We start from the raw sequence: 25,531 nt of genomic DNA on the forward strand, positions 1-25,531 counted from the left end.
TAATCTTTCTAGCTAAAATTATTTTCCGATACAGAACTTTAAGACGATTTCTTTGCGTACTTTTTAGAATTAGACGCTAAGATTTAGATTTCTTAGCATACTGTCATAATGCTCGCATACTAATTCCGGTTGGCAAAAACAATGAAAAAAATTAATAATATAAATAGACATGGTACGAAGTTTCGCCTATTTCACCACAGCATCGTCCTGGCCGAATCATGAGAAGTGAAATCTTTTAAAACATTTTAAAAAGAGTCTCAAGAGAACTTTTTTCATTTAAGTAAAAAAATGGGGGGGGGGACTTTTTTCGGCTTCTTCCATAAAATATTTTCCCGTAGAGATTGTTCAAGATTATTTATAATAGTCCTGGATTATAAAACATCCTACGAATTAAGCAAAAAAAAGTTAATTGAAAATGAATTTTTATTATTTATATTTTATAAAGCAAAATATGAAGAAAGAGACTATTCTTTGCGCAGCCACGTTTTATCACTTTAAAGAAAATAGTTATTTGTGATTTTTTTTTTTTTTTTTTTCAAAATAAATACGTCAGCTCCGCTTAATCGGGTAGCGGACATGCAAATACCCCGCGTTTACGAACAAAATCCCCTGGAACCGAATATTTCCACGTAGACGCAATGTTAAATATCCTCGCTTAATGCAACAATTTCCCCGGATAATCGAATAATATTAATCAGCTTTAGCAAATAATTTTGTGGGGGAAAAATCTTGAATAAATTAGAAAGAAATTAAGCAAGAGCAATGATTGTCGTTGAAGGCGTGAAAAACAACATCCATATTCCATGACCACGTTTTCAATGTTTTTAAAAGAACAGTGAAAGAAATTTAAAAATTTCTTTTGTCTTTGTCATTACAAAAAAAAAGCAGTCGATAATGAAATTAAATAGCGCAAATAAATATACGCACTTTAGGCGATGATGAGGAATTGATAAATGTTAAATGTAAGATGCGGTAGACGAGAAGGGAAAAAAGGGAGTCGGAAAAGTGTTCCCAAAAAGATCTTGAGTACAAGCAATTTATGGAATTTTTCAAAAAATAACGTTCTGAAAAAAGGTGCCAAAACAAAGATTTCATAACTCAAGCTGTAGGTTACTTTTTATAATTTCCATACGTACTTGTAATGTATTGTACTAATTGTTGAACTATTTTGCTGTTAAATTTAGCTTATTTAAAAAACATTTTAGCAATAACATTTCTTTATGCAGCGATCTATTTATTATTAGTATTATGTGACAAATGTTGTCAAATTAGAAAGGTGAATAAAATTTTCTCGCATATTCAAATAACCCGCTTTATCGAATAATATTTCTTGGAATCGACGATATTCGATTAAGCGGGGCTAGTTCCAAACAAATGCGTTAACTCTCTTACTAAAAGAATTTTTTCTGAAAGATAAGTAAAGTAAGAAAAAATACATGTACATAACTAGAACAATTTTAATTTGACTTCAAGAATTTCAAATTAAGTATAATGTTAAGATTATGTTATGTTACGTTAATGATCTAAGGTACTTCAATTAGTGAAATTAGTTTAAAAATAAAACAGTAAGCAGGAAATGTTTTGTGACACTATACATATTAAAATATCTGTAGTACAGTATCATATTGCATGCATTTATTATGAATTCAAGTATTCATGGCTAAAAATTAAAGAAAAGAAGCAGCCGAAGCTTCGTTCAGCACTGGGCCGATGCTTCGATGTTTGGCGCTTCGGTTAAACTGCACTTCCGCGTTTTAATTGTTAGCAGTAACAATAAAATAAAACAGTAATTAAAAGGTAGGGGCGGATACAGACAGTTTTTGGCAGGGGCCCAGAAAAGTAAAAAGTGCCCCCTTCATGGGAACTTTTTTTATTAAAAAAAGTTGTAGACCGGGATCCCTCGCCCTTTTTCGTTATTCATTACTAACAAGCTAATTTTCCGTTAGTAGCTTCATTTTGTCGAGACGCCCAACATTAGAGAGTACAAAAATTTTGTAACTGGTTACTAACAGGGGTATTAAGGACATAGTTTGTTGATTTGGTGGTTATCAAATATTTATAACTAACTGTTTTTTTTTTATAATTCTCATAATAATTATCTGAATTAGCCGAAAAAAATTGTCTTACAAAATGCACGATTTGATCAAAGATGTCCCACTTTTGCAACATGTACTATTCACGAAGACATGCAATATACTCGTAATTACTAACCAGATGAATTTTTTTGGTCAGTTAGTTAATATCTATATAAGGGTCATTCCATACGAAATGAGCAAAAATCGCAAAAAACTGGTGGCCACTTGGTAACAGATTTTTTATGAAATTTAGTATACAGGTTCCTTTTATGCATATATAAAAATATCTAAAATATTTTTGCTTAAAATTTTTTATTTGAATAGTTACATGCGATTGAAAATTGGTCAAATTGAACAGCATTCTCATAAATGCTAAATGTTGCATTTTTGAAGGCTTGTATCTTATTAACTATTTAATGAAAACATAAAAGTTATATATTGTTACAATCTATAGAGTAGGGTAATTAATCTGATGTCAGTAAAATTTTGAAAGTTTTTATAGTTAACTTTTAACCAAATTTCAAAAACTCAAAATATTTCAATTTTCTCGTAATTGAGCATTTTATTTTTTAATCTCAATGTTTAAGGAATGCATTAGCTTTGATGAAATTAATACCCGATAATGTACTAAGTATCATAAAAGAAATACCTTACTTTTGAAGTTGTATTTTAACTCCTTTGTCTTCAAAATCAGTTTTAAACTTAGTGACATTTTGTAAAATGATTATTTTCCCCTTCACATAGACACAAAAATTCAAATGAGGGAAAATTCAGACAACTTTAAAATTTTTCAAGAATATAGAGCTGTGTTTCTACTATTTGCTTGAAGAAACTCAAAATTGGTTTTTGATTTCCAAACCTAAAATAAAATTCAGAAAAAGAGCATTTTCTTTGTGTTTTATGGGTCAATTCATACAGGTTCGACGGATGGGTGCGCTCGACCATTTTTAATTTTTTTGAAATTCATATCCCTAAAAGCTGGATATGAAAGATATTTAAAACCACTTTTATTTTTTCTCTCAACTGGACCGTTGATTTTTTAGGGGTCATCAAAAGTGATTTTCGTAGTCAAAAATGGGACTTTTAGATCTTTGCATTTTGGTCGAAATCTATTTGAATTATTTATGACAGTTAATTTAACGCTTTGATGTTGAAGTGCATAAATTGATAGTCTTACATGCTGAGTTAAGAAGCTGTAAGTTAATAATTAAAATAACGGCAACAGATTAAAGTTCAGGGTCAAATGTAAAAATTTTACTTATTTCAAAGGGGGGATAACTCGCGTAGTGGACGGAAACACAAAATGAAATACGGCAAAAATTAATCACTGGAACCATGCTAAACAGAATATGTAAATCTTGCTGTGTGTTTGTGCACCATTTATAGATTACAGCCCCTCAAAAATCGTAAAAAAGACATTTTTAGACCCCTGTAAACCTAAAGGGGATGGAATTAAAAATAAAATTTCTTGGCCAATTGAATATTCCATTCAAGTACTATACATGTTATGCATATTGTTTTTTGTATTTGGATTGTAAAAAAGATACAGGTCTTTAAAATTGAGCAATTTTGCTAGTCAATCCACACACTAAAACAGAAATAAAAAGTGAAAACTTCATTGCACTTTCTTAAATTACGTATATACAACATATCATATACCTGCCACAATCGAGCATTTTTGCAAAGGAAACTGTTGGGCGTCTCATTGAAACGAAACTACTCACGAAGATTCAACTTGATAGTAATTATTTTTATATTTGGGATTTGTACTCTTCAACTTTGGAGTGTCGGACCAGGAAAGCATACCACGCTATTTGTAGGACAATGTGTGTCTTAAATTACATAAATATTAACTAACTGACCAAAAAAAATTCAGCTGGTTAGTAATTATATTTCATGTCTTCGTAAACAGTACATGTTGCAAAAGTGGGACATCTTTGATCAAATCGTGCATTTTGTAGGACTATATTTTTTCGGCTAATTTAGATAATTAATATGAGGATTATTAAAAAAAAACCCAGTTAGTTATAAATATTTGATAACCGCCAAATGAACAAACTATGTCTTTAATACCCCTGTTAGCTACCACTTACAAAATTTTTGTACTGGCTAATGTTGGGCGTCTCGACAAAATGAAGCTACTAACGGAAAATTAGCTTGTTAGTAATGAATAACGAAAAAGGGCGCGGGATCCCGGTCTATTCCCGCGCGGACCCTTTAAAATGTTTTTAAAGATCTCTTAGAGCCAATTAAACTACTTTTAAGTACACTGCTCAAAACAATTAGGGGAGCAATTTGACAATCACACAAAAGTGAAGAAATCGTTGTGAGGTAGCCTTGCAAAGAGATACAATGAAGTATACACGTGTAGTAAGATGCAATACAGCAAAGAAAAAAAAAGAAAAAAAAAGGCAGAAAACATTTGACTGGGAACTTTACTCCTCTAGAACAGTGAAACGAATTATGCCTATCCAACATCGTCTGCTACAGTTCTTTGTGTTTGCCCGGATTCCAGTCCCCCGATAAAATGTCAGGCCATGGAATCCGTAAATTACGGTGTTGTTGCATTTTCCAATCAAAAAGGCAATGAACGGTTGAATTTTACCGCTCAGGCAGTGAAAAAATGAGCTTCTGTTAAATCACGATTTCTGCACTTGTATCCTTTTTCTGCTTTTCGACGACAGAAGCGTTGATTTGCTTCCGAAGTTTATGTTTTATTCTCATGTTTCCTGAAAATATGGAGGCTTTATTGGAAATTTGTTTCTAGAATAATGTTTTTTTCAATTTTGTTGAAACCATGTGCTCCTCTAATTTTTTTGAGCAGTGTACATAAAATTACGTACTAACTCATTTCGGATGTAGTGGTAAAATATTTTTAAAAACAATTTAAGCTTATTAACTATTAACTGACATAAAATGCTCAGTAATACATAGAATCATTGTCATAATGCTTAAAAAAGAGGTTATATATATAAAAAAAAGAATTATCTTTTTTATTTTAATTTACTAAACAATTAATGAAGAATTAATAAACAAATCGTGAAACTATCTACCCTTGACTTCGAAATTCGTAAGTCTCTGCCGACTGCAATATTACTCTCATAGCAAACCAACGTAATTTTACTGAAATTTGTTTCTTGCGTAGGTATGTGTGTTTTAAAAGAAATAATTTAAAATTGTGAATACTGTTATGAAGAAATCCCTTTATATTAAAAAAAAAAAAGGTCAAAGAAAATTTTGAAAGGAAGTCTGTGGCGGGACAGCGTCAAGGAGACCCTATAGCACCTACACACCTACAGCCTTGAAATTTTGTACGAAATTACTTAGAGTCCCGCTCCTGTGGTTTGCTCCTACGGTTTTGTTTTTAAAAATTCTAATTAGTTTTTCTGTAATTAATTTTTTTGTATATATAAATATTATATATCGTTGGAAAGGGTAGAATGTTCCGCGTTCTACGCAATTTGTTTCAATGCTCTAACGTAATTACGGCGCTAGTTATTATTTTTAGCTCGTTTAGGCTAAACTAAAATTTAGGCACTACATTCTTCATTAAATTTATTAGTAAAAAGTGAAGGAATTGTCGCACAGTTTTTTTTTTTTGGACACCATTGGAATTAGTGGCTTTTTTTACTCCAGATATAACTCGACCTATGGTCGAAAAACTTAGCTTCTAGCTCCAAAGAAGAAAAAGTTACAAGTAGTTTTTATCAAGTTCGAAAAATCTCATTTCCATTCAAATTATTGGTGCTTTATTTGTCGCTGCCATATAGTTACGTCTTTTCGATTCGTTTGTTTCTTCTTTCTTAATCCCAAATTTTAAGGTTGTGATTTTAACGGAAAATCTTAGGCTCAACTCAATTCAAGCCCCGAGCTAAGGAGCAAAACATTTTAGTAGAGATCATGATTATGAACGCGATTTTTCAAACGTATACAACTGCAGTTTTGCAATGCGCAGGAGCCTCCTAACTAGTAAAGTGCCGGATCGTCAAAAAAGTAGATCCGCGGATCCGGATCATTAGTGTCAAGATCCACGGGTACGGATCTCAATTTGTTTTACCCAATTCAATTATCCAAGGGCTTAATTTGTTACGGAAGATATTCCCGTCAGAATAATAACACTGCTTCTTCAAAAAATGTCATCTACGGCGAAAATATAATCAAGACTATGATTTACTCTTTAAAGGAATCTCCGTTAAAATTGAGGGAGAGTTGGAAGGAACGGGTCAACGCTGCATTACTGCCTAAATAGAATGTGAAGAATTATTTCTAGCTTCCTCGGTAAATGTAGGATACAGGAGCAAGAGTGTAAAGCTGCTACTGGACAGGCTAGAAATAATTTTTCGCATTTTATTTCAGCATAAATGCAGCACTGACCCATTCCACCCAACTTACTCTGACCGACAGAATAACAGAGCCGAGAAAACCTTTACAAACAATTAATAGAGAATTTAGTTTCACTTTTCTTTGGAGAATGCCGAGAAAAACCAAAATGAAGAATGAGAAACCCCAAATCAATAACAGAAACTAATGTTAAACTAAAAATAAAAAAAAAAAACATGTCCTAGAGGGCCGACCCGATATTGAGATGGATTTTGCGGGTCAAAACACACATTGTTAACAAATATGAACTGACAGCGGATAGAAATTTTAAATCATTGAACTTTTTCTCCTTACCGACTATGAAATAGCTACCTATCACGCGTATAAAGGCTTTGAATTGCATTTAAAATTTCCTTGACAAGATTATAGCTTTTACTGCATATAACTTGGAAGTTCCAAACAAATATCAAATGAAGAAAAACTTAGTTCTTTCAATTTGAGGCCAATATTTTTAACGTACGGGTAAGTTTTTACTAATATAATTCTGAAAAACGTGAAGTCGGTTTTTATTTATATCTCCGGTTTTGCAACGGGTGGTACAAATTTGCTTCTGAAATGATACCTTATAATTTAAAAAGGGAATAAAACCTAATTTAAACGGAGCGTTTTTTATTCAAATATTTAGGAATTTTTAGAATAGAAAAGTTCCGTTTAAGATCCGTCAAAAAGTAGCGGATACGGATCTTTACTTTCCCTTGGATATCCGCGGATACGGATATCCGGAACATCACTACTCCTAATCTTTATCGCTCTGCAAATTAGTACAAATTATTTTGAAACCCGGGGAAGGGATGCTTTTTGTTCCAAAGAGAGCTCATAATGCATTTTTAACCTGTTTCTTTATAATTGACGTTTTAAATCGTTGAGAATCAAATAAGATTGCTAAGCAACTTTCGGGGCTTGGTCAGCGTTAGCGAGCGGGGAGCAGAGCTCCCTAGTATATTGAAAAATAGTTAATGGTATTGTTAAATTATTCCCGGGAGGGGGAGGTTCGGAACCCTGTGCCCCACCCTAAAACTCCTAAATGTTATAAAGTTAAAGTTTTGTCAAAAACATTTCATGACTAATAGGCCATTTTAAAATTTTTAAATAATGCAGGTTTTCGAGCATTCTGTGATTTAGTTTATAAGCACTTTAGCAAGCTTTTTTCTTTTTCACTAGCATTTGAAATTCGAACACAAAAACTTTTAGAGCAGATAATGGTACACAATCCTCTCTTTAAGCGAAAATTTTTTATTCAAACAAAAATAGGTTAGGTAGCAAGTAAATATGTTTTAAATTTCAAACAGTTTCGTCTTAAACAGGTTAGACTGAATGAATGATACGTCCGTCATTTTGAAATCGTAGAAACTGGACACACGTGCTTTTTCTCTTTTCTTTTCACACACCCCTGCTTAAGAGTGGGCAACTCTTTAAGACGCCAAGAATTCGCCAACTTCATTTTCAATAGTAGAAACTTTTAAAAGAGTGAGACTTAATGGGAAAAGAACAGGAAAAACAGCTTGGTATTTTCAAACTCCTTTCGCCCCTCAAACTCAACAGGAGGTATGAGTGGAGCTCTTCGACTGCGATAAGCGCTATTGTTTGCTCCCCCTAGTCCCTCGGGTCTACCGGAAGTGTGGAAGAAATTGGAGTACACCCGGTTTTTCAACAGTAGCAAATGAGTACATTAGTTAAAAGAGAAGAACGATTGAACATCTGGAACTCTTCAAATCTTCAGATACAAAAGGCTTTAGAATCTCCATGGGGGGGTGTGTCTCCCCGACTCTCGCGAGGAAATGGCAACCCTCCGCCAAGTCAGTTCACCGTTGGCGACGAATTTGTTCCTAAATGTCGGCTTTTGTCCCAAAACATGTTTTCGTTAGTAATTTATTTTCTCTGCGGAGCTTACAAACCGATCTCGAAGTGGAACTTCTTTCCCATTATCTATATTCTTTGGTGGCGGTGGGAAAATAAAATCAAAGGACATCAAAACAGTCAAGTGAGAACAATAAGCAATCGTGATTGCTCAAAAAAAAAAAAAAAAAAAAGCAAGAATTCGTTTTATGTATCATTCATTTCTTTTGGGAGGGTCATGAAAAAGTCAAGTGTCCCTTCCCTTCTAATATGTTTTCTTAAACAGTTTTTTGTGAGGTTCCTTAAAAATGTTTTATTAGAAGCCTTAAAGCTGATCAATCTACTTTAAAGTATATAAATCTTATGTTCTAATTTTACCTCAAATGTGATGGTAAAGTACATATTTTAGCATTTTAAGCTTCTTAACTATAAATCTTATATAATTTCATCAAAATGGTATAGTAATGCTCTGTATTATTTTGAAAGATCGTTATCAATGATTAAAACAAGAGGGTATTAAAACCGAAAAATCACTTTTTCTATCGAAGAAGTTTTAATGAACAAATCGTGACATTTTCTACCTTTGAATTCAAAACTTGTCAGCTTTGATATATTTTTTTGCATTGACCTCTGACTGCAATATTGCCCTCGTAACAAAATAAAATGGATTTTATTGAAATATGTTTTACTAGCTGATTTGCCCGGCTTTGCCCGATCTACCACCTTGAAAATAAAAATTGTGTCAAGTGACATATATTCAACTATCAGGCGTAAAAAATAACTAAAAAAAACCATCATGATTTCCCTTCCAAACAATGACGACAGATATTAAAATACTTTTAAGAAATTAAATCCAGAAAGATGATCTAAAATGCGTAACCATGGAAACACAAAATTAAATAAGATTAAGGAATTAAAATTCAAAAGAAAATGGTTTACAATTGAATGGAATCGCGATTTCTTAAACTTGATTTAAAAAGGCTTGCAACTTTTTTTCCTTTTGAGATAAAAGCTTATTTTTTCGACCATAAGTCTAGTTAGATCTGGAGTAAAAAAGGTCGATTTATCCAATGGCGTCAAAAAGAAAGCTGTGGGACAATTCCTTCACTTTTTATTGATTTATTTAATGAAGAAAGTAGTGCCTAAATTTCAGCTAAGCCTAAAAAAATTCGAGCTAAAAACGCTAATAATTCCCGTCGTAATAAAGAGCATTGAAAGAAACTACGTAGAACGCGGAAAATTCTACCCTTTCTAATGATATGTAATATTAATATGTGCAAGTAATTTTTTACCCCCATATTTGACAATTTATTTAAAAATTAGAAGTAAATTGGAATAAAAAAAAGAACTATTCATCGAATTTTATTCACCAAATATCCTAAATAAACAAACAAACCACTGACGTAGATCGGAAGTAGCTAGTCTTATTTCCGGTTAAGCGCCAATCTCCATTGCTACAGATAGGTGTTCATAGCGAAAGCGATTTTGTTGTGCTTCTTTAAAAAGCAGAATAATGTCTTCAATACATTAAATGAGAAAGACAAACTTAGTTATTGTTAAAAATTATCTTTCAATGGCTGTGACCTTACCGATCCTTTAGTAGATGGATGGCGAATCTATTGCTAACAATTCATGTTTACAGTGTTCAGGCAATTTTGTTTTCTTTCAATTCTAGGTAGAATCATGTCTTTTGCATGCATGAAATGAGTATAATAGGCTTTGTTATTCTCAAAAATTGTCGATCCTCGGATCTGATTTTCCTGATCCTTCAAATACAGAAATAAGAAAAGAAAAAAGAAAGAAAAAAAAAACGAGTCTTCGTTTGTCGATCATTACCGCGATTTCAATGATAAGCATTTATGAATACCTCCTAAACAGAAATAAAGTTGATACAAAGTCTGCTTTCAAGAATCACAAATCTACTGGATTGCAAGTACGTTGTGAATTGTAATTCCTATTCTTAAGTTGAAGCTATTTTTTCAAAGATGGATGCTTTTCTGCACTGTGTTCACACAGAATGGCTATGACAGGGAGTTTTGGTGTCATATTCAATCAATTCTCCTGTTGTAGCTTTTCAGTTCACACACACTTATTGGTTTACAGTTGCTACCTAATTTTCAGGTTTGATATTTAATATATTTTATTGCATATTTGTTCATCATTTTCTTTTTTCTTTCTTTTGTTTAATCAACTTGCTTCTGTAGCAAGATTGATAGGCATAAAAAAAAAATTGAAAGATAACAAAATTTAAATTTAATCTCCGAGTGCTTTCTCCAGCGTTAAAATTGCTTTGAAGGTAATACCAATAGCTGTACTATGATACTATACTAAAACTTTAATTAATGTGTTTGTTTACCGATTGTCGAATGTCTAAATTTGTTTATAATTAGAGCGCCTAATATTAAAGTACCGTCAATAACTCGAGGTCCCAAGAGACGGGCTAAATGGTTCGAGTTATTGATAGTTCGAGCTAGGGGAAGTTTTTTTTCTCATGAGGTAATGAATAGTGGTTTTTTATTTTAATCACACAAATTAAACTGTTTGAAACCCGTCAAAACACTGGAAACTTTCAGCTTTGCAGGAAGCAAATAAAAAATTGTTCAAGTTGAGTTTTTCTAATAATCAATTTAATATAGATCAACAGTGGCGGATGGGGCCGGCGGGCAGCCGGGCAAATGCCCGGTGGGCCGCCTCGGTTTGGGCCGCATTAAATCTTTCAATTGAATAGTACAAAAAAAAAAGCTTTTTTTTTTTTTTTTCATTTTTTCTTCCTTAAAAAAAACTAGTGAAAAAAATCTGTCGCCTAGAAAATGCGAAATCAAACCACTTTGCGACATTGGAAAATCTAAAATAGGTTCACTCATTTTTGTAAACAGATTTCAAATCTTTGTAAAACTCTTAGGAAGACAGTTGCCTTTTTTTTTTAAAAAAAAAAACCGTCGACTCGTACATGACGAAAGCCTTCTTTTTCTTCCCTTGTGGACCGGCCCACCACGCACTCGGCAATCGATTAACACCCCACCTCATTAGCCCTTTCATTGATGATAGTCGATAACCATTTCACGGCCATCTGTGTACAGGGGACAGGGACCAGTACAGGAACACTACTTGGGACGGGACGGCAAAAGCAGTTTGCAGAACGGAAACAGCTGTTTTTCATTCGAAGATGCAAAGAGAGAGGAATTTTTCTCGAGAGTGAAGCCGAAGGCTGAAGGGTCGGGATTGTTTCCTGGAATTCTTTTCAGTAATTTTTGCTTTAGGGTAACTGAGGATTATACCACACCTACCACTTCCTTTTTTGTGGCTTTATGTATAAAAGGGATTCGCGCGTTGAAACTTGTAGGCACTGGCAATCTATTTATTTTTTCTCCAGCTTCGAGGCAACAGGACTGAAGAATGATGGAGTCATTTGTAACACGTTTTAGCTGTAATTAAAAATCCTTTTAAAGTTATAATGAAATTGAAATTCATTTTGATGATTCAAACAAAGGATTTTGAAGAGCAAGTTTGGTTCGTAAAAAAATTTACTTATTTCTAAAACTTTTACTTTAGTTATCCATTACCGCTTTTAATTTGTAAAAATGTTTTGGAGACTTTTGTTATTTATACTATCATTTCCAGGGCCGGATTTACATTTTAGTTGAAAGCTATTGCTTATAACGAAAAGTTGTGTGAGTTGTCGTTCCTAAAAAAAAATGGAAATACTTGAAAAAAATCAATTTCATTTTCAAATGCTTGAAATGATGCAAAAATGTGGCTACAAGCCTTGAATTTTGAAATTTCTAACAAATTGGAGTTGATAAGGGGGAGGAGTGCCAAAATATGTTAAATTCAGTGTGTGCTTCAATGTATGTTCGTCAAAGTATGCTTCAATTTTATTTCTTACTAAGAGTATAAATTATGAATTGTTCAAATGGGCAGTATGTTACTCTCTTGCTACCTATTTTCTAAGTGTGTACCCTATTTCTTTTAAAGCAATTTGTAGATGGGTTGCAGGGGTGATTAAAAACTAGCTGTATCGAAAGTCCATGAGCGCAAGTAACAATGCATTATCCTTTATCCTCCCTCGCTCTTTCTCTCTGTCGAGTGCCTCATCGATGTGTCGACCCCTAAAAAAATTTTACTGTGTATTATCTCAACTTGCAAGAGTACATAATTTGAAAAAGTTTTGTTTGCCTACTTTTCCCCCGAATATTTTTGATTCCAATCTTCCTTTGTATGGCTTCAAACTGCAGAATTTTACTATATATTTTTTTTCCAAAATTCCCTCTGGGGGAACCCCCAGAACCCCAAAATTGGGAGCCCTGCATCATTCTCTCGATGCTATTCCCCTTCTTAAGGGAAATCCAAAAAGGCAGGCAAACACACATTAAAAAAAACACACACACAAAAAAAAGAAAGAAAAAAAAAGAAAGGAAGGAAGAAAGAAAATAATGCATAACTTTATGTGTCTCAGGGGAAAAGACATATAGCGCAAAAAAAGTAATAATAGTCATTAATAAAAAAAAAAACACTTCAGCATTTCCTCTTTCGCCACCGACAAAGTGGTCCGGATTACAAAAAGGGCCCCATACCTGAAATAACTTAAGGCCCCGTTAAGTCTAAATCCGGCCCTGATCATAAATGTTTTAGAAATAGTAACAAAACTGGCTTTATATGCTAGTCTATGTAATTATTCTTCATTCCTTTTATAATATGGGATCTTCCAAACCACTCCTCTTGTTAATATTACCAAAGATCGTCTACAAACTGCGTTAAAAAAAAAAAAAAAATTGTAAAAGTTTCCCCATAGGAGGGTGCCCCCACCTCTCCTTTTCGCCAGCATCGTTCAAGATTGGCCGATTTTGATAAATAAGGTGTCATTCGTTTCGTAATTAAGACCCAGGTAGGCTATATTTTTGCAGACTTCAGCAATAGGAAAATTTGATTTAACCTTATACATCCTGATTTTAACCAATTTCATTCCTTTCTCTTTTTTGCACGGGTTTTAAATAAATATAACAAAAACTGTAACCATTCTACAGAAAAAACATCATTTGGTAAAGAACAACTTAGGTGTTATGATTATTACTATATTCTTATTAAGTAAGAGCAATCTTTCATAATCTAAGTTGTCTACAAGTTTTATGTAGTAACACTAATTTAATTTATCTTTCATGTGTTTCAAACTAAGATGCTTGCTTGCAGGTATATAGTGCTAAAGCTATTGTATTATTCGTTTTTACCCGACTACAGCAAAGTCAAAAGAAAGGGTTATGATTTTAGCAGTCTATGTATGTTTGTATTTACGGTTGTTTCACCGCAGCGCCAAAACTATTCATCATATTTTGATAAATAAGGTGTCATTCGTTTTTAAATTGTAACCCGGTTAACATAGGCTACATTTGACACTTACAGTCCTGAATCTTTTAAAAATATCTTCGAACGATACGAAAATCAACCACGAAAGTTGGATGACTACACTGTAAAAAAAGGCCGAAGTTACTGGCTATTTCAGTGGAACGTTTCGGGATTTCGCAGGTTTTCATCCACTTCCTGAGAAAATCGAGGATATTTGTCAAACAGTTTCCTGAATTGCCAAAACCTACACGAATGCCGACTTTTCACTGCTGTGAAGACTATTTTTTCGCTACCAGTTTAAAGACTGACTGAGCTTGTTTATTAAGGGTGTCGGCTTTACCACGATTACTTTCTGTCCAGACTTACTAATGTATCGGTAAGAGCGAATTAGTCAAGGATCGCTTCAGCTTTGCTAGGAGTATGCTTAGTTCTCTTACTTGCAGTTCTGTCGTGTCTGCTTTAATGCTTCTGGAGCTCTGTTGGTGGAACGGCGAGGTTCTAATTAATTATTTAAAACCCACCTACCACATTCTTCTCGAAGGTTCCCGAGACATGGCTGGCTTTAACAGAGGAGATTTTCCAATTCTTTAAAAAGTTTCAAGAACCGTTTCAGAAAGGTTACTGACTTTTGGCGGAACATTTTTCTGTTTTTCACCCGGCTACGGCGAAGCCAAAAGGAAGGGTTATAATTTCAGCAGTCTATGTATGTTTTTGTATTTACGTATTATCCACCGTAGTGCCTAAACTATTCATCCGATTTTGATAAATAAGGTGTCAATCGATTCCCTATTATAGCCCGAGTAACATAGGCTATATTTTAATCGACTTCAAATGTAGCATGAGATGATTTATTTGCTTTAAAAAAAATTAGCAGTCTTTGTATTTGTGTATGTTCCACTGTAGCACCTAAACTATTTATCCGACTTTCATGAATAAAGTGTCAATTGATTCAGTATTACGACCCAAGTAACGTACGCTCAGTGGCGTACTGGGTCAAAAATGTGTACCGGGAAAAACAATTGACCGGCGCCTTGTTCTATTTTCACATTCCCCCCCCCCCCCTCCATTCACCAAGTTCAACTAAAAAATTAAACTTGATGAACTTCCTATCCGAGGAGTAAATAATCTTCAACGCCCCAAGACAACTTAAACTTTTGCACCCCCCCCCCTTTTCGTCGAAATGAGAGAAAGTTTTTTACTTCCTTCGGTGATGTTAGAAAGAGGAGTGTTTTAGGGGGAGGGGAGGCTTCGAAGTTATAACTTCTAAAAATTAAACTTTGGCCGAGTTTTTTTTTTTTTTTTTTTTATAAATAAGAAACGAGTAAAAAGAGGAGTTTTTTGAAGGAGAACAGGATAGAGAGCGCTCCTTTGTCTATTTTTCGGGATTGAAAAGGTAAAGTTCAATTGTTATCTACAACCATCTTAATAAAGGGGGGGGGGTCCGGGGCCCTCCCCGGCAAATTTTTTGAGATTGTAGCCCCTAAAACGCAGTTTTAGACGATCTCTAAAGATTATTCTAAAACTGCGATATCTAAAGATTATCTCTAGATTATCTTTGATAATGTTAGGGGCTGAATAGGTTCAATGATGCTCCCAGACTTATTTCGAAATTGAAAATTTAAAAACGAAATTGTGGATTATATCCAATTATTTTAGAAAGGGTGGTTGGCTCTTCCCCGAAATTGAAGCGATAAAAAGGCAATTAGACTATTTCCGGTGATATTAGGGGAGGATAGTTTCGGGGGCCCACTCTCGGGAATTTTTCGGACGTAACGCGTTTTTTGTCATAAAAACGCGACTGTATGCTATCTTTGGTAAAGTCAGAAGGAACGGCAATTTTTCGCAGGTGAAATCTTAAAAGCACGATTGTAGGTCATCTTTGATAATGTTAAGAGGACGGGCATTTTTTCCGAATTTGAAGCTCTAAAAACTTTATTTCAGTTGACTTTCAATGATGTAAGGGAGAGGAGTTCCCGAGAGCTCTCCCCCGAACCCTTTCGAAATTCAAACCCTTAAACAAAATTTTAGACGGTCTTTAATGATTTTAGAGCGAGTGATAGGATCGTTACCCCAAGAAAGGTTTGAAGGTCAGCTCCTAAAACACAGTTTTTAGACGAGCATTGGTAATATTAGTGGGCAGAGAGTTTCGGAGGCTTTCCTTCGGAAATTTTCTAAATTTGAAGTTCCGAGAAAAAATTGCAGACTATTTTCGACGATGTATTAGGCTTTTCGGGAGCTCCTCTCGGAAATCTTTTCAGAATTGAAGCCCTAAAAACGACCATATTTTTAGATCGTCTTTTAGGATATTAGAAGGGAAGGGAGGTTCGGGAATCTCTGGAATATTTTGAAATTTAAGCCCTAAAAACGACTATCTATGGTGATATTAGGGGGGGGAGGGAGGTTCAGGGACTCCTAGAATTTTTAGAAATTTAAGTCCTAAAACCGAAATTTTAAACGACTTTGGATGATGGGGTGGTTGCGTTTCTCGAATATTTGAGTGTGGCGCTCTCCTGGAAGTTTTTTGTAATCGAAGACCTAAATAAGTAATTTTAGGCCGTCTTTGGTGACTGTAGGCGATGTGGTTAGGGAACTCTTCCTCGGAATTCTTTCAAAATCAAAATTTAAAAAACACTCTTCTCGGCTATCTTTGGCGACCAAAAACGAAGTGATATAAGGTTCGAGGACTTCCCACTCTTCCGCTTTCTTCTCTCTTTTTACGTATTACGTATTTGTTTTCATTATTGGTAAAAATGTAATGGAACGCGCTCCCCCAGTTTTCTTTTCTAAACTCATTGAGTGCTTTAGTTTTTCGAAAATGAAATTTTAAATTTCCAGCCTGATATTTTTATTTATTTGAAATACAAGAGCTTGCGGCTCCAAAGAGAAAACTTTTCACATTTTGGAGTGATGACTCTAGAGTCTCCCCCCCCCACTTTATTTTAATTTAAACATCATGCCTCCTAAAACTCGGGATAAAGTTTTGGTTTAGCTTCACTTTAAAACATTCAAACACTGAGAACTTATTATTAATTCATTACATTATTTAAATCTCGTTCACTACTTTTTTTATACTTGTTTTGGTATTTTATTTTAACTCGTTTTCTTTTTAAAACATATTACAGCGACCTACATAATGCTATTATGTTATTTATCTATTCATTTTTTTATTGAACTAAATCTCGTAATAGGTTTGTAACGATACGCTATTTTTTTTTCCGATCAAAAATGTTTGAAACGTACATTTCAGCGGACTTCAGTTAGGTAAATTATAATGCAGGATCTTGGATGTTTCTCAATAATATGCAAAGATATCATTTTCTTTTTAAATTTGGCAGAAAAAATACTTTTTATCACTTTTATTCCTTTAGTTCATTGATTATTACTACTTCAATTCTTAAAGATTACGAAGGTTTTCTGCTTTTTTCTTTTTCTTTTGCTGTTTTTAATCATTTTCAGAAATTGGCGGCTCCATTTCTGAAAAACTGGTGGATGTTGGCGACGGCTTGAGCGCTTCTTCGAAAAAGTTTCGAAATTGAGGTTTATTAGATCATCTTTAATAAAGTGAATGCGGTGGTTCGTCCCCGGAAAGCTTTCGAAATTTAAAGTTCAAACATCGTATTTGTATGCCATTTTTGCTGACTCTAGAGAAAGGCATGCGTTTCAAAACTTTTCTGTGGAAATTTTTCGCATTTGAAGTCTTAAATGGCATAACTGTATGCTGTCTTTGATAACTTTAGAGGACGGGATGATGATCGGGGACTCTCTTTTGGAAAGTTTTCGAAATTGAAGAGCTAAAACGAAATTGTAGACAATTTATTACAATTTCGGGAATTATAATTTCGCTGAAGTTAGGGTGGCTCCTCTAGTAAGTTTCTGAAATTGTAATCCAATATGCTAAATTTTAAACGATCTTTTATGATGTGGTTCATCTAGGTGTTATCCCCTGAACATTTTCAAAATTGAAGTACTTTAAATGGAAATTTTGGCGATCTTTAATAATGCTGGGGTAAGGCGGCGAGTTATGTTTCTCGTATCCCAACGGTGGTTGCCGCTGATTTTAGTCGATAAAATTGATTTTTGATTGATTTTTTTCTTTTTCATTTAAAGTTGGGAGAAATATTTTTAATCATATCTTCAATTTCGCGCCCGTAGGGAGGGGGTTGGTGTCCCCCTGCTCCTCCTAGTCACGCTCCTGATCACGTTTTGAATTTAAAATAAAATTTACTGAGTAGTAGTGACATTTGCCGCCTTTAAAAAAAAGTAGCAGCACCTGAAAGGGAAAGGTATGTGGAAGTGTGAAAAGTGTCAAATGAAATGATTAAAAGGATAATCTGATCCTATGAAAAACCCAAATTTAACGCTATTAAGTGTGATAAGTTGAAAATGAGAAGTATAATACGCGCGTACAACAATTTTGTGTAAGCATGCGCTACATTTAATAATTATTTAAAAGAAAATGTTTTTAACGAAAAAAAAATCTCTTATTTGAAAATTAATGGCTCCTACCTCTAATTTTGTTTCCCAGTCTGCTGGGGGGGGGAGGGTAAATTAGAGTGCCGTAAAGTCTTCATGGGGGCGCCGGCGCCACGAAATTTTCATTTTCTTCACTATTAGAGAAGTATGAACTGTTGAAAAATTTCGCAGCGCTTCTGAATCATGAATAAAAAATAAAGGGCTATGCAATGAAGGCATACCAGTTTTATTCATTTTTGTCTGTTAATTATGATCAGTTATATCAGTGATGAATCTAGGAAAGAAGCTATGTGATTTTATGAAGCTATGTGTTGATTTTAAAAAGGGATGGTATACGTAGTTTTATGATGTTAAGTCGTCTTATTTGTTCATCTCATATGATTAATCTTATGGTACCAGGCGCCGCAATATCCGATACAAAATTCATAAAAAAAAAAAAAAAAAAAAAAAAAGCAGGCGTCGGCGCAGTAAGGCACCGGCGCACCGGGAATTTTCCCGGTATCCCGGCGGCCCAGTACGCCACTGCGTACGCTATCAATCGACTTCAACAATAGGAGGAGTTGATTTTACCTTGTAAAACTCGATTTTAAAGGATTTTTTTTAGCGTGGGTTTTAAATAAATTTATTAATAACCCGACTAAGGGAAAAAAGGGTAAGAGACAAGTTTGGTGTTGATTACTATTATAGTCTTATTAAGTAAAATCAATCTTTTATTGTTTAAATTTTCTATTAGCTTCATGTAATAGCAATAAATTAAGTTTACCATTCTTGTATATCAAACTAAAATGCTTACCGTAAATTACTCACGCTATTATTTTTTGTCCATCTTAGATTAAAACGGAAAATATTTAAATAAAATAAAAGATTAAAAAACTGAATCCCGACTACGGCAAAAAAACCTAAAAGATAAGAAACAAGGTAGGCGCTGTTTAATATCATCTTCCTATTGAGTAAAACCAGTAATTTGATAGGTTAGATATTCCTATTTATTTAGTTCTATTGAAATCCTCTGTCACTTTCGCATTAATAACATTATAATTCAATTCAAATACCGTAGTCGTGCGGTATAGTAGAAATGTAGTTGAGAACGCACGACAACGGCATTTAAATTGAATTATAATGTTATTAATGTGAAAGTGACAGAGGATTTCAATAGAACTCAATAAATAGGAATATCTGTCCTATCAAGTTACTAGTTTTACTCCATAGGACGATGATATTAAACAGGACCTACCTTGTTTCTTATCTTTTAGGTTTTTTTTTTTTTTTTTTTTGCCGTAGTCGGGTTTCAGTTTTTTAATCTTTTATTTTTTTGAGCTACAATTTCCGAGAGAGTGCTCCAAACCTCTTCTCCTCTACCATTATCAAAGACAAGTAGAATGCATCTTTAAGACTGCAAATTAGAAAAATTTCTGGTTGCGGGCCCTAGAATCACTCCTCCACGTGAGCGCATTGAACTCCGTTTTTAGCACTACAATTGCAGAAAAAAACCCGCCGGACAACCCCCGAATCACCCTCCTCTGAACATTATTGGACATAATGTTTGCGTTTTGAACGTTTCAGTTTCGAAAAACGGGCGTGGGGAGGGAGTCGCACCCGAGCGCATAATATTACGAAAGACAGTTAGAATGCATTTCTAAGATTAAAAATAAAGAAAAATTTCCTGGGATATGGACCCTCAAATTTCTCTTCACTCTAACATCTAAAACTGTACTCTTAGAGCTACAAGTTCGAAAAATAGACAGGTGACCGACACCGAACCTCTTCAATCCTAACATTACCAAAGATCGTCTAAAATTCGTTTTCAAAACTAAAAATTTCGAAAAATTTACTGGGGAGAAACCCCCGCACCCCCTTTACTTCGGAGTTAATACTATGCTTAAGGTTTGTTCATATTGGCTTCCTTTTAAATCAGAAATCCTATGCAGCCACCACAGAACAAACAGTACTTACAGAAATACCACTTTGAGGCGACGATTTTGCATACATTTGTTGAGAAAAAAAAGGCTGTAACCTTCTCAATAATTTTTACTCTTATGATAAACTTATGTCGCCTAGTAAAAATTCTTTAAAAAATGTTCTGCTGTGAGCAATAAGATGCTTTACTGTGTGTCTGTAAATTCATCGGTTGACCGATAAGATAACTTTATTGCATAACTGTCCAGGACCTTCTAAGGCGCTAACAGCTGCCTGTAATAATAGTCTGTAGGGGGACAATGAACACGTAAAGGCAGGGCCACCTCCAGGGGTGGCGTAGAACCGTGGCTGCCAATTTTAATTTAGGGATGAACAAAGTAAAAAAAAAAGAAAACCTTCTCAGTATTAAAAAAAATTTAAATAGAAGTAACAAAATACCAAGTGGAATTCCCGTGACAAAAAATATTTTCTCAACAAAATTTTGAAAGAAAATGCAACCCTTGAATATTAAACCTTTAAATATTATTTAGGAACATCCACGGTTCTTTATTATAATTTACCTAACTAAAGGCAGCTAAAATTTTTCGAGACATTTTGACAAATAAAAAAAAAAAAAATCAAGCAAAAAAAGTATTCAGTACATTGTAAAAACCTATGACAAATTTTAATTTAATACAATGAATGAATATCTAGATAATAATGGAGGTTTCATAGGGGCCGCTGAAGCATGTTTTAAATAGAAAAAGAGTTAAAATGCAGTAAGGGAGATTTAAAACATTGTAACGTAATGAATACTAAGTGTTTGAATGTATAAAACGAAAGTAAAATAAAACTTTATTAAGATATTCTAGCTGGAGGATATTTAAAGTAAAATAAAGTTGGAAGAAGATCTGGTGTCCCTGAAAAGTACCACATCAGTCCAAAATGTTAAAAAATATTTTGACGAATCTCAATCTCTTTATTTTCAAACAAATTCAAACACCAGGTTGGAAATTGAAAATTTCACTATGAAAAAAAACCAAAGAACTAAAATGATCTCGGAAAAGATATACTGGGGGGAGGTTTTCCCATAACATTTGTATGAATAATTTAATAAAAAGATTGGAACTTAGCAAAGAATGCGGAAGGGAGAGACATCCTCTAGCCTCACCCTTCATTTTACACCTCCAAGGTAGATTAGAAACGTGTTTAAAACTTTTATTTTGAAAGAGTGCAGGGGAAGTTTCTAAATCGGAACCCAGTCCCATCTCATATCGCCTATCGTTATCAAAGATGGCCTACAATTCGTATTTAGGACTTCAAATTCGAAAAGCTTCCAGGAGAGTGATCACCTAATCCTGCAGAAGTGCCTCCACCCCATCTTTAAGGATCATTTAAAATTTCGTTTTTAGGACTACAATTAAGAAATTTTTCAGAGGTCATCGAATCTCTCCTCCCTCTTGTATCACCAAAGGTGGTGTGAAAATTCTTTTTTAGGGCTTCAATCCCGAAAAGATTTCTGAGAAAAGTCCCTGAACCCTTGGTAACATCAGCGAATATCATCTACGACTGCGTTTTAGAATTCAAATTTCGAAAAATTACGGAATGAAAGTCCCCGAACGCAGCTTCACCCACTAACATTACCGAAGATCGACAAAAACTGCGTTTTAAAAGCTAACTTAGAAAATTTTTTGTTCCCAACACGCTCGTCAGCATTACTAAAGGTCCTCTCAAATTTCGTTTTATGGATTTCAATTAAAAAATATGTTCCGAAAATTCCTCCCCCTCACGTCATTGAAAGTCGATGAAATAACGTTTTTTAAGCTTCAGTTTCCCAGAATTGTCAGTGCCCTTTACGTTATCAAAGAAAACCTACAATCCCTTTCTTTAGATTTCAATTACCAAAAAATTCCTGGAGAGCACCTTCGAGCCTCTTCTCTCCCAAACATTACCTAAGATCACCTAGAATGCATTTTTAAGACAACTAATTGAAAAAAATTCCCGGAGGGGAGGGGGGGACACCGGATCTTTGCTCTCATTAACATTGTCAAAGATAATTTAAAGACGTTCATCAAAATTATACGTTCTCTTTTCACGCGGTTCCTCATCAATCGTTATTGCACATAAGACCTTCAGATACTGACTTTAGGGGGGGGGGGGCAATTTATAGGTAACAAACTTTTTGAAGAACTTCAATTTCAAAAAACATAGCCCTCCCCCCGAAGATCATCAATTGTCACCTAAATTGGCGCTTTGGGAACTTCAATTGAGAAATTTTTCCCAGAAAGAATTCCTGAACGCCCTTCTTCCCCCTAGTGTTACAAAACAATGCTTACGCATACGTTTTAGAACTCTGATTTTGAAAAAGTTTTGAAGAAATTCTCCAAATACCCCCTCCCGCAAACATTGCCCAAGACCATTTAAAAAGTCTAACAATGCGTTTTTGAAGCTGTAATTTTGAAAATTTTCCGGGGGAGTGCCCCCGAACCCCCTCCGCCCCATCATTAGCTAGAATATTAATTTTTACTATGCAGGTGTTCGTATTATTGATTCTTTTTCTCCACATTCGTAAACGCAGTTCTCCTAATTTGAATACTCAAATTCTAATGGTGACTCCCTAATGCTCCCTACTAAAACTAGAAGATGTATCCGCTCCATTTTTATATCTGAAAAAAAAAAAAAAACTTAAGGACGGTGGGAGCGTCTCCTCTTCAAGGAGCAAGTCTTAAGGGGACCGACTGGTCTGTAAATGCCAGGGCCGGTTCATGTTGCCCCATCCGCCACTGTAGATCAATATAGATCTTCACACATTACAGTAAAAATACAAAGCTGATGAAATTAAGGTGAATGTTTCCAGCTCGTAAATACCTCGCACAAAGTGTGTTTACCACATAATATTCATTAAGATTCAATCCTTTCGCTTTAAAGCATTGGCTTTGATTCGACGATCAGGACCTTTAGAAATTTGAACATCTTTATTTCTGACATCTTATTTGCTCCTGTCCTCATGCTGTACCCGAAAGCAGAACAACATCCGCTCTTTTTACGAAAATTTTGCGCCTTTGAAATTCATGATTAATTTAAAAAATTCAATCAAATTACAGATACGTAAACAGAGCAATTCGTCGTAAGAAGCAATACAAATAAGACTTCCGCCGGAAGTTTTGAGTGACCCCGTGCAGCCCTGCCACCTAGTGTTCAAAAGAGTAAGCGTGGCTTGGAATTTGGTGAATTCGAACTGGTCTGCAACCTTTTCAGGACTTAAAGGAACAAACTGAGAAAATTTCAGCACAATCGGCCAGGTAGTTCTCGAGTTTTGCGAGTTCAAACACACAGACGCTTTTTGGGGACTTCATTTTATACTATGTAGAGATGTGTGTGTTTTTTTCTTTTGGAAACGCTCCCCCCCCCCTTTTCAAATCCGCTACAGTTAACAACACTGGTATAAATGCTTCAACAATATTTTACTGAGTAATGAATAATGTTGGAAAAAAGAATGAATTGTTACTAACTAAAGCGGCACTGCCCCTGCAAATGACTACAGAACGCTTAAAGAAATTTCAGTCAGTATTATAACTGAAGTGAAACTGAGGAAGTGGGGGAGATTTCGATAATTGGGAATCTGGTGATCTCTTTCAGTTGTCCTCACATTTTTGGCTCTAATGCATGCGCGAGGGAAATTTTTCCTTTGCAAATGAAAACAAAGGGAGAAAATAATGCGGAAATATCGAGACACACAGGGTTACCATAAAGCAACACAGAAAAGAGTTGCTAAAATTAAATATTTATCACTAAAAATTTGACGACCGCGCTATATTCGGACCAATTATATGAGGTCGACCGGTTCCTCTATGCGAACACACCCTGAATTGTGCGGAGCCATGGTTGAAGGCGCAAGAAGAAGAAACGAAATGAAGTAAAACTTCTAACAACATCAACAGAAAAATGTACTGCTACTGCTGATGGTTTTGTTTTTCTTTTTAAAGGTATAACAGGAATCACTCTTAATATTTCATTGTAAATTCAAGAAGGATTTTTTTGCGAATTCTTCGAAGTATGTATTCTACTACTTGTATAATCATTGCTCTTGTAATAGTATGCTTAAGCTCTGTAATTGATCATCACGTTTGATGATATTCGACGATAGGAATTGGGATGTTTTTCTGAACGCCGAGTAGGCAGTATATCCAATACCAATTAAATATTTGGTGCATGCCGAGTCGAGAGCAATTTAATTCATTAGATTCCTTACAAATTATTATAAGAATTTTACTTTCATTGTGACATTGCTTAAACACAGCTCAAAAGATTATCAGATATTTTCTTTTAACTTGTCTTTCCTTTGTTTCTAGTTTATTTCACAAGTGCACTGAATGAAGGATATTAAAAAATGTAAACCAGGAACATGTTTATTGGCGGAAGATAAAAGCAAAATGAATGAAAATAGAGTAAAAGCATTGTTGAATTGGGACCTTGTAAAATTGGAGAAGTATGTTCGAGCTTTGATTGAAAACGTGCCACAGTCTATTGTTCAATCTAGATGCGGTGAACCAAAGTCATTGAGCTGTGGAACAAAATCATCCGAAAAAAATGTGGTAATATATTGGATCATATTTTCATGCATGTATAAATTTGTTTCACTCTTAAAAACTATTCAAACTCATTTGTTTGTTTTGGATTATATTAATTTTCATTTGTACACTGACTTTGCATGTTTCTTTTTAAGTTGATTAATTTTCTCTTAGGACTTAAATGACCAAATAATTTATTTCTTTGTACAAATTATTCTTATTGAAGAAGTACAATGTTCATGTTAGAATGATAAGTATTCATTGTAGTAAGATGTATGTGTTATTTTGCTTTCTTCAAGGCATATTTTTAACTTCTGAAAAGTACAAAATATTACCAAAAGTTATAGTTACAGTTTTATGCTTGCCCTCATAACCTCTGGTAAACACACTCCTAAATGGCATATTTTTTTTGTTTTTTGTTTTTTTTTTTATCCTGAAGGAGCTCTGAAACATCCTGAAGCTATTAGCATTCAAGTCACTATTTTTCTTTTTAAAGTTGAAATCCGATTTCTTGCATATGTACACAATCAGTCTCATTTTTAACTCATTGGGGTTTTCTTTCATTTAAAGTTTACTTTTTCTTGTTTATAGTTCGAAATTGGTATTGAAGACCACCCTGAAATTCAAGCAAAGGTTAGAGAAGCATGCTTGTATATTCAGCCTTTGAAAGAATTCTCTGTATGTGTTGAAATTTTGTTGAAGACTTCTGAGGGCGATACCCTAGTTCTTGAACTATGGCATTTGAGGATGGAGCATTCAGAAGATTTTTGGGATGCACGATACAAAATGTACTGTGACCCTGAAGTGGTATTTGGTAATATGATGTGTCTTATGAAGTCGGTCATTACTATATCTCGTGCAGTACCTACTTATAAGCTTTCCCTCAAGCAGAGTGCTGATACTTATGTAATCTTGTACAGAATTTATCAAGGTGATCCACAGGTATATCTCCAATTTTGT

The 25,531-nt window shown here is 34.3% G+C and overlaps 1 long non-coding RNA gene across 1 annotated transcript; it reads left to right on the plus strand.

Moving 5' to 3' along the window:
- The first annotated feature begins 23,929 nt into the window (after positions 1-23,929).
- Positions 23,930-25,507, plus strand: LOC129217495 (uncharacterized). Its single transcript, XR_008580219.1, has 3 exons — positions 23,930-24,054; positions 24,353-24,595; positions 25,163-25,507. It is a non-coding gene; the product is annotated as an uncharacterized LOC129217495 (long non-coding RNA).
- Positions 25,508-25,531: the final 24 nt, after the last annotated feature.

Source organism: Uloborus diversus, chromosome 2 (assembly GCF_026930045.1).
Source record: "Uloborus diversus isolate 005 chromosome 2, Udiv.v.3.1, whole genome shotgun sequence".
Taxonomy (NCBI): Eukaryota; Metazoa; Arthropoda; class Arachnida; order Araneae; family Uloboridae; genus Uloborus; species Uloborus diversus.